Raw genomic sequence first — 10,909 nt, 5'->3', positions numbered from 1 at the left:
CCAGGCAACATTAAACATTCCTGCAGGTCTTGCAGACATAACCTGACTAAATTTTAAATGAACTTACCACCATTACCCACCAGTGCCTGCTCCTGGAGGTGCCCCTGCAATGCTGCTGCTGCAGGCACCGTGCCAGCTGCCCTGAGCCTGGCCAGTCCGAAGGCATCGGGCACGCTTCCAGACGTGCTGCAGCACAGAACCAATCAAAGATACTCCTTCAAACCTAATGCCTTACTTTTACCTTGCCCTAAGATTACTGGAGACAAACACTAAGTGCATTGTAGACCGACTGGTTTTACACTTCAGTGATTCCTGCTTGGGGCTTCTGACCACTACCAAATTTGAAATCAGGAACTTGCTTATTGATTTCTCCGCATGTGACACTGAGGAAGAGAACAGAGACCCTTCTCAGCTAGTAAGAAAGAAGGCCACGTGAGCTGGGGCATCTGGGAGCCTGTTTGCTGTAAGATTCCATTTACTGCTTTGGTGAGAGAAAAAGTCAGAGTCAGAATATAGTCTTTACTGTTCTGCTTAGGCCACAATTTTCTGCTGTTTGCCAAAGCAGGACCAAATAGGAATATCCGCAAGTAAAACCTGTCTTCTGGTTGCCATCACACAGCCTGTAACTGCAGAACAGTGTTGCTTTTGCACTCAGTTCTCTCTAATTGGTTTTCTCAAGAAGCAGTTTCTCTCCAAAAATATTGATATAGGAGTGGCAGGAGGACAGTGGAGAATCTGTTCAGAGCGCCCTTCTCCACAGCCTGCCCTGGGAGCATTCTGCTGCTCACAGGTTGATATTTTTCTCACCTTTTACATCTTCCCCCACTCGGGCTAACCAGCCCCTGCACCTGCTGCTACAGGATATTGCCATCCATGGCTTTCCAACACTTCATATTCTGATGAATAGTTGGCTTCTTGTCATTTCAGAGAAAGGCCCCAACTGTTACTGAATTTTCTCTCCAAGTCCAGAACAGAACAGAAGAAGCCCTTATTTACCTTAATGGGCTCTGAAGATTAATTCTGCCATCAGTCTGAGGTGCCTGGTCTCCTCATGCTGATTTCTGCCTTTGGTTTCATGACTTCTGGCTGGTGAAGGAGGATTTCTGCCCAAGTTGCTCAGATCTGTAAGCACGATGTTCTTGGCTAACTGTGATACCTGCGTATTAGAAGATGCCATAGAAAAACAAACTGTCCTGTGGCTTATGCAGATATAATTTACAAACTCTTTCAACAAAGTCCTACAGTGAGAGAGTAAAATGAACATACTTTAAAGCAACAAAGTGACCTGTAGCAATAAGCTTAGAAATTCTTCTGAAATTAAAAACAAAACAAAACAAAACACTCTACCTCTTTCAAAAACAGTCCACAGCTTAATTACTGTAAGAATTTTTTTTCTCGTGAACTTGCAGGTTGCTGTGCTAATACTACACAGCATTCCTTTAAGGCTTAAGCACATACATTTTAAAAGCTGATAACATTTTTTTCCCATTAGAAGAGCTTAAATCCTTCTACAATATGTTCAGGGATCACGTTGCACAAATTTGGTTTCCAAGCCAAATAAAGTCAGAAGTCCTAGCACCACAAAGCTTAATGAGTGAACTTTTGCCTCACTAAGGCCTGGAAGATAAGAAGAGATGAAGACTTTAAAATAAAGGCAAACATTTGCTTGAACATGTAAATGTAATTGTTCAGACTGTAAATTAAATTCAATTAAGTTCAGAGAGTAGTATCTTAAGCCTTTAGCTAATTATACTTGTGAGCTTCAACACATTAAACTTAGTACTTTTAAGAAAAGGGAATCTGCCAGTTAACTGCCCATTACATGGACTGGTTATCTCGTTTCCATTAAAACACCACTAAAACACCACTAAAACTTTGCCACCTATCTGCAAGATACTTCATAGGAGAAGGAAGGAAGGGAAGTGAGAAGCAAGGGTCCTTTTGCCAACCATGGCAAAAGAATGTGAGTCACAGAAAGAAATGTGTATTTACTGGGTACACAAACCTACAGCTGCACATCCGAGGATAACCATGTTCAGTATCGGGGTGACTACTGGCAAACAGTTACTTGCAATGCCATCCACCTTGACAGACACCCAGGGACTGACTGTTGTCTCTCTGGTTAGCAACACATCCCCTGTAAAAAGAGAAAGCTCTTTAAAAAAAAAAACATAAACAAATAAAAAAAAAACACACCACTACCAAAAAAAAAAAACCACAGAACAACAACCCTTAAACATCACAGCAATTCAAGGTCAAATAAATGTTCTGTTTTGTGATAACTGCTAGGCTGGCCAGAACTTGAAGGTTTGATACGGGTATTTTTTGACCTGAAAACATGAAGGAAAATATGCAAGGGAGCAGGAAAAGAAGAGGGGGAGCTGGGGTCAAACTGAAACTCAAATACAGGGGAAGAAAGTGCATGAGACATATAACTGAGGCAAATGGAGTCAAAACAGTGTGAGTATGGAACGGGGGAGTCAGGAAGAGAGTTTGAATTGAGAGCCTTTAGGTTCCCCGATCTGTAAAACAGAATAAAAAAGAATGAAACTAATGCTCTATTGACTCCTTAGCATGAAGGAGCAGGGAGGAGGCATTGCAGGGAAGTGAAGAAATAAAAACCAACAGGAGGTTGACATGTCAGGAGAGAGACAGGGAAGACTGCAGCCTCAGGAGACTAAGCCAAGAACATGGCTTACAGAAGCTACAAAATGTGCAACCAAGTGTTTTTATAGAGGGACTAGATAGTGTTGGCACAAGACAGCAAGTGTTAGCACTGGGAGACAGAAGAAGTGCTCAGTGTGTGACAGTGATGAAGTCCCACGCAGCCCTGTGAAAGTATGTCTGCGCTGCATAAAACTGAGGAGCTCGCTCTGATCTTCTTAGCCAAGCCTCAGAAGCAGTCTATGCACATTAGCACTGCTCAGATTAATTTAAGTGGGCTAATACCCCTAATTTGTTGCACGTATCAGTAATCCGCACTTTGCAGGGTTAAGCAGACTCAGCGTATCTTTGTAAGAAAGAGTCACTCCAGAGACAGCTGAACAACGGGTCACTGCCTTCCAAACCCATTCAAACCCTTCATTTTCTTGCTCTGTGTCCTCGGTCAGTGATTATGAACACCAGAGCAATAGGCACTGAGCAGAGACTGCCAACAAGACTATGCTGATGAATAACTGCCCCCTCTTAATTACTGCCAAAGCTAACAACCGTGGCTATGTTCATTCCAGGTGGTCTCCCTTTAAGAAAATTCTCTTTCGCTTTCTTTCTTTTTTTGACAAAACAAAAACAAAAGCAAAACCACTGTTGTATAATAGAAAAAGTCACCCAAACGCACACTGGGTATTTGCAGCAGACAAAAGGTGCTGTTCACACGACTTTTCTGTGTTGTGTTTTCATACTGCTCTAAACTTTCTGCTGGGTTTGAACTCCTGCCAGCATTTTAGCATAGCAACTTGCTTTCTTCATGACATTCAGCAAGTGGTTTTGCCTCCTGAAAGGCTTGGGCTGCAACCCAGGGAGAATTTTACATTATGAAAGAATGGAAAGTCGGTTACAGCAGGAGCAGCAAAAACTACACACCTCCTTTCCCCGACCGCAGACTAACCCAGCACGCCGTCTGCACGGTCTGGGTACATGATATTATGATTGTGATCATGTGGGACCCAGTGCTTCCAGCCAAGAGGAGAACATACCTTGTTCTGTGGAGCAGAGGCTATTCGTGGGGCTCCTGTGGGCTTGCTGCTACATGCACAGTTTTAATATGCTTGTGTTTATGTGACTGACTCTGCACACGTTGTAGAGTAGCAGCATACAGGTAGGAGCCTGTTGGTTCCTGAGACATCCCTGAAAGAGCAGGGAGACAGGCAGGGATGTCTTCTTCTCCAGCAATCCAGCCTGCCTGATCTGCAATCTTTCCAAATCATCATCACATGATGGGGAGGCAATGTTTTCCCAGGGGAAGAGGGAGGCTCGGGGCACGCCATGACATATATAAATTATCCTAGCAAACTGCACAAGGCCCATAGAGCACAGGTTGAGTGTTTCTAATTAGCAACAATGCAGCAAGTTCAAAATCTCACTCAACTGAAAGATTTCCATTGGCTTTAGTGATCATTGGATCAGGCCTTAAAATTAGAGGCAGGTAGAAAGCTAAATAGGAGACCTTTGTGTGTTGCTGGTACAGCTGTGACTGTGAATACAACTGGAACAGAAACAACTTCAGGGTACCCTGAGACTCCACCACTCTTGTCCAGTGATTGGCTTTTATTTATTCCCTTCCTCAGTGGAGCTACTTTACACCACCAGGAAAATCTGGCCCATGCACTCTGCTCTGGAATATTTAAGCCCAGGTGCTTTTAGCATTGGGCACAGATTATATCAGGTGACAGGTGCAACGTAACTGTAGTTAGTTATACCAGCATTCAGACTGAGAAAAACATCATCATAACATAAATAGGCTGGACAAATTCAAAACCACTGTTACTGAGCCAGAAAGACACACTCCTCTTCCCACAGTTGGTCTCCTGTCTGCTGGACTCAACGCGATACTGCTTGTAAGGAGGAACAAGGCTCCTCTGCATATTGTACATGCAGCTTTTGCTGCTGCGTGGCTTTAGGTAGATTATTGTTCTGCCACTTGCTTTAATCATCAGCTAGTGACAAGTTAGTGATGGCTTTAGTACCGGCACTTGTTGGGGATGACATGTTAATTCATGGGGATTTTTAAAATTTAAATATATATTAAATTAAAGTCACTTTTGCTAGGCAGAAGGTGTTATAAACTAGTAAAATAAGCAATAATAAATTCAACAATAATTACAAATATTGGCTTAAGAAAATACAAAAACAATGCTGTACATCAACAAAAGCAATGAAGAGAGGCAAAGGGACACCATATTCTTGTGGATTATTCTGGATCAAAAGCCTCAGACCTTGCACGTGTGATCCCATTAGCCCAGAGAAAACCCTAAAAGCAGCGTAAGTTTGCCACAGCAATGGCAAACTTACCTTAAAGGGATCAAGTCTACGTTTGTGATGAGACAAGTCACCTGTAATTCAGTGCACTGCCTCCTTTTTTCTTGTGCTTTCAAGTACAGAGCCAGGTCACTGGCACAGAGTGACATTTTTTTTTAGGTATATGCCTTGAGTCTTACCTTTCCAATCAGGCATTCACAGCTGAGGGCAGGCAGCTGAAAGCCTGAAGTCTCGATCCTGAAGGACTACCCTGGGTAAAGCAGGATATAGAGTCAAGGCTTCCACTTCTTTTGGTTCTTCTCTTCCCATATAATTTCCCAGATTTTCTTGCTCACACTTCTCTGTCTACATAAAAATCTAATACTAACAAAGTTTAAATAAATAAAATAAAACAGGCATCTATCTTAATTGTTTGTTTCTTCCTTTATGTTCACTGTGTAGAGCAAAATTGCAGGCTTCGTCCGAGGTCTATGGTGATAAATCTCAAGAAGGGCAGGACCTTCCATTATGAATGGAAAGATGGCTTTAATTTAAAAAATAAAATAAATAAAAAAAAATCAATACATTATTTTAAATCATTAGAATCTCGTGCCAGCTGCAAAATCAATCACTTTCTTATTAAAGTGCTTACATTCACTATAAAATACTCAATGACATCCAGTCTCCATTATGAAAGAGCTGGACTACGCTCTTAGGAAGCCAGCAACTTGCATTGTAATCATGGATTTTGCATAATAGATGAGAGTCTGCGTTTTAAATCATGGAATTCTTTTCGGAGGAGTAGCTGACATGTAACGTGTGGTCCACTCACAAGAGGACTGGGAGTGTGGGCAGTTGTATGCAAGGAAAATTGTACCTAGGGATGTAATTTAGAATTTCCCAGTCCATAACAGAAAGTCATTTAATGCTGTTTGGGAAAATCTGTCATAACAATAATAATAAATATAATAATAATTAAAAAACAACAAAAAACAAGCAAAAAAAAAACAAAAAAAACAGATTCTGTAGACAGAAAAGGACAGTCTGACCCAATTTACTCCAATCAGAAGTACATAGCGATTAAAAAAAAAAAAAAAAAAAAAAAGAGGTAGGGAGTGAAATAAAATGTCAGGAATTTGGTTTGTACCAGAGTTTTGTTTTGCTGTTATCTCTACTGCAAGTGACTGCTCTATTTAGTTCTGAATAATTGCTCTGCAAGTTGGATTAAATTTTCTCCTCTCCCTTGGTTTAATGTTGCAGCAGAGACAGTGTATATTATACAATGGCATAACACATGCCTTTTAGAAAAAACCTTGACAACATGAAATTCCCATAGGTGCTATGCTCACAAAGCATTAGCGTAATGATGTTAGGGAGAAATCTTTGCTCTTATAGAAACTGTTTATATCTGTCAGAGTCATATATGCAGACTGTTGCAAACACTATGGAAATGAAAAACCAAACTAAGACACAATAAAATTCTGTTAGTGATTGAGCAAAAGCAGAGTTTGAAAATGAGAGACGAAATTCCTTCCACTGGAATAGCTGCATTTTAAATTATGGTAAAGCACAAGTAGAGGAAGCATCAGAAAATACAGATGGAAATCATAGACCAGTGCAATATTAGTGTGGGACACTTTAAGGCCTAATTCAAAGCCTTCTGAAGCCAGTATTATGTCTAACAGGTCTAATAGTAATAATAATCGTAATAATGGCTGTTCTTCATAATTATGGATGATTATGAGGCACTTAGGGTAATGCAGCTATTTACTTTCACCACCCATGTATTTGTTTGTGTGAGAATAGATTCAACTGTGATGAACATCTATGGTTGTGCATGTTTGTTTTTGATGACTGGAAAGTGCTAATTGATTCTCCTTGAGCTTTCTTCCTTGAGGCTTTCTTGGCCTCCATTTTATTACACATTTTGCCTCATAGTCTGTTGTATCTTCAAAAATCAGATAGTTTTTCCAAAGACTTTTTTCCCTCTTATTGATGAAGATCTTGCAGGCTTTAAGGGATGATTTCAGCATGCCCTTCAAGCTGGATTTTAGCTGTTTGTTTGCCACAAGCAAGCAAGGTCCCCTCCAAGGATCAAGAGAACATCTGTACTGTTTTACTGTTCATCTCCGTGCTGATGAACCCTTATGAAGAGACCTACAGCCCAGGTGGCTGCTCCGAGAGCGAAGCCCTGGGTCTCTTTTCTGGCCATGCCTGGATCCCAGCATAGGCAGAATCATCCTGCTTCCAAATACAGCATCTATGCAAACCACAGGGACCATTGAGAAGAGTGGGCATTACAACAGCCTGATACATGCCAGACTTTTTGACTGGGGACGCCCTGCTCAGAAGTCACAAGTTAAACATGAGAGCAGATCTACAGGACAGAAAAGACTGTAGCCTGCCAAGAGAAGACAAATACCTACTGAGTAATTGGGGAAAGGAGGGAACGTCCTTCTACAGTCAGTGATCTGAGGGTTACATCTCCATTAATTCCCTACCATTTCCAACAGGAAAATCAGAATGTTTACAAAGAAGAAAGACAAAGGTTTTCTCTGCCTCTAAGCTTAATGGAAAATTTTGATCCCATGGTTTGTTTACTGAGGACTTTCCCCTGTGTCCAGGTAGGACTCAAGGTTCTAAGGGAGCAGGTTGCCTTGTTTTCACCTCTCCCACAGATCAGCCAGCTCCACTTCTTTCCTCAAGTTGCTGCTCACAGAACAGGGGACAGATATGGATTTGAGTGACTGTGAAATAATTGTTTGTTTTCTAGTTAAGTTTTCTTTTTAATTAACTTAGGCTTGAAGAATAAAATTAAATCAGCTTTAGTATTTAAGGCATGTAAATTTCTTCTAAAATGTGAATAAATTACAGAAAAATAAGGTATAGAAACAAATTAATAAAAATAAAAATATTTTCCCTGAGCCAAGACTTTGCTCCTTTGCTTTGAGGAGTGTGTGGCTTTTGCTGCTGAGGAGGAAAGCCCTGAGAAATGGTACTTAGGAGCACAGGAGCCCTGATTCAGGCATAGGCACTGTGATGCCATGAGCCTCAGTGCTAATGCCTTTCATGCTTAGCAGGTGCCTGTAACATCTGTAACAAAACAAGCCCTGATAAAGTAGCCTTATATCTGAATCCAGGGTATATTATATTCATAAACAATTTCCATCCTTCCCTCTACTTCTCCCTTTTGAAACAGAATAATGTACTACTAAAAATAGGATTTCTGCTTTCCAGTCGAGAACATAAATAGTGAGAAAATAGTCTCTTTTGTTACCTGAGCCTCACAGGAATGCAAACAGAGAAGAAGGAGCAAACATAAAACCTATTTCTAAGGTGTTCTGGAGTAATGGATCAGCCTCTGATGTTCAGATACACATCAGTAAATCCAGACTTTGATCTACAAAAACACTTATGTACTTGCATAACTTCAAGTATATGAGTAGCCTACTCACTTGAGATTAGCATGTAGTCAGGTGCTTTTCTGGACTGTGGCTTTTAAAAGGAGTGTAAGGATTAGTTATATTTGTTGTATTGTGGGAAGGAGTACAAGGAAGGAAGGAAGGAAGGAAGGGAGGAAGGAAGGAAGGAAGGAAGGGAGGGAGGGAGGGAGGAAGGAAGGAAGGAAGGAACGAAGGAAGGAAGGAACGAAGGAAGGAAGGAAGGAAGCCTGGCTTAGGTTAGAAAACAACAAACCCAAACTGAGCATCACAGGAGGAGATGAGTATCCAGTGCTTCTGCTTGAGACCAAAGAGAAATATACAATACGTGCAGAAATGATTCAACAACCTTTGGCCTTACATCAAAATAACTGCATTGAAAAACTGAGGAAATTTATAATTTTTAGAGAAAAAAGAGGATGCCACCTGAGAACTTGTAGCTTCAGGACTCTGTAGGATCAGTTTTACTCACATATCTTTGGTTTGCCATTCTCATTCAGACTCCCTGTTGGAAATCCTATCCCTTTTAGCCTTCCGATGACCCAGTTGCATAAGATGCAGCTCTTTGCTTTGGACAAAACATGCTGAGCTCATTTAAAGGGAAGGTCTGAGCTTATTATTATTATTTTATTTTTTTTTTAATTGAACAGATTAGGGATGCTCAGCTCATATGCTCAGCTTATAGGTTATGCATAACTGACATAAGCACACCAAGCACTCAATTGGCACACTGGAAGCAGAGATGGCTATGCACAAACTGCCCATGGGTAAGGATATAGGAGTTTCATGTTATACGGTTAATTAGGCAGGGTCAGGGGACATTCCCAGGCACTGGAGCTTGATTATTTATACTATGAAATTGTTAGGATGATGGCTGGCATGTTTTTGGCAAAGACACGAACACTGCCAGCTGACACACTGCCAAGTAATTCCCAAGAACAGCATGGGGAAGGAGCCCTCCTCCATAGGCAGTTTGCATTCAGCCACCATGTTCTGGAAGGCACGTTAACTCAATAGTACGGACACAGACTGTTCTGCATCAGCTTGCCTCAGTGCCAGCAAATGTTCCTGGGCACGCTTAATTTACTAATGCAGATGTAGCCATAGGTCCTATTCATGGGCACAGTGCTGATTCAGTTGACTTACCAGTCTATTAAAATCTAGATAGAGCTTGATTCATTGTAAGCAAAATAAATACTTGGAAATGCAGTAGAGGTGAAACCAACGGGAGCCTGGGAAAAAGTGCAGATGCAACAGGATCTGATTTGAGCATAAACAGTAATAAAAATACACTGGCAATAGATGTAAGGTCACCTAAGGAAACAAACTGAGAGTGTTGAGCTGGCACAAGAAAATAATTAATGTTGGTGAGCCTTAGCATTAATGAAGTCTGATTGTAACGATTTACGTTTCTCGGTTGATTGACTTTGGTATTTAAGGAGCTTTTGACTAAAGCTTATTTCTGCTTGAGATACATTTTCATATGGTCTCTCTTCTGCTTGGATTCTCTGAAGTCTGACCACACATGTATGTATAATGCACCTTTCCTTCAGTCAAGTGACTTAGAAGGTCTTTCTGTATGTGGCGACTTGATTTATTGAAGCTTTTAGGAACTTGGTTGTCTTTTGGACTTCTACCTCTCTGCCAGAATCAGTCAACAGGTTCAAAATTTAGACGAGTACAAGCCTGAGAGCTGACTGCAGAAGCCTTGTTTCCATAGGAAACGGGGCTGCAGATCTGTGGTGCATTAGGATACCGGTCATGCACTCAGCATGGAAACAAAGAGACAGCAAGAAAACTCAAGTGGGGAGTATGTCAAAAACAATACATGACAATTTAGCTAACAACATTCATTAATACATGTGTTTTTTAAAGTTAAGACAATTAACTAATTTCAAATCACTATTTCCTCATTTTCTAATTCATTAATCCCTAGGAGAAGCACCCACACTGTTCAAAATATACCTCTGAATATACTGCTGAGTTCTTGAAAGGATTTATTTTCAGCAACACCAGAAAAATAAAAAGATCTGGAGGAATTGTAAAAAATGGATTAAAGTGAACAGAAATAATTTATCAACTGCAGACATACAGGAATGGAAAAGGCTGACTACAAAAGATTCCACAAAAAATAAAGTAAAATAAAATAAAATAAAAATTAAGTACAGCTACTTTACACTAACAATACATTTGTGTATATTTGTCAGTGTTTTAGACAAGTTGCTTACCTGCCTGTTGGTACAACAAGGTATTACATGACATAAGGAATATCAGGCAGACTGCTGCATTGGAAATATGCATAATATTTTTCAGGTCAGACATCTAACAGGGCTGAATTCCTCTCATTTAAATTGGCATGAATCAGGAATAGCTTAGTCTAATTTCAGTATTTCAAAGCCTGAAGTAGTAGGAAGAAAATCATCATGCTACATGTTTAGGGGTAACTTACAAGCTTGGCTGGTGCTTCTGTGCAAGAAATGAATAGGTGAACAACAGGCCTTAAATGTGTTCCT

The 10,909-nt window shown here is 40.5% G+C and overlaps 1 long non-coding RNA gene across 1 annotated transcript; it reads right to left on the bottom strand.

Moving 5' to 3' along the window:
• Positions 1-428: 428 nt before the first annotated feature.
• LOC136790014 (uncharacterized) lies at positions 429-5,894 on the bottom strand. The gene is made up of 3 exons (XR_010829083.1): positions 5,157-5,894; positions 2,010-2,137; positions 429-1,156 (listed from the first exon to the last, which is right to left on the bottom strand). It is a non-coding gene; the product is annotated as an uncharacterized lncRNA (long non-coding RNA).
• Positions 5,895-10,909: the final 5,015 nt, after the last annotated feature.

This window comes from Anser cygnoides, chromosome 2 (assembly GCF_040182565.1).
Source record: "Anser cygnoides isolate HZ-2024a breed goose chromosome 2, Taihu_goose_T2T_genome, whole genome shotgun sequence".
Classification (NCBI taxonomy): domain Eukaryota; kingdom Metazoa; phylum Chordata; class Aves; order Anseriformes; family Anatidae; genus Anser; species Anser cygnoides.
This window is presented reverse-complemented; position numbering and strand designations above follow the sequence as displayed.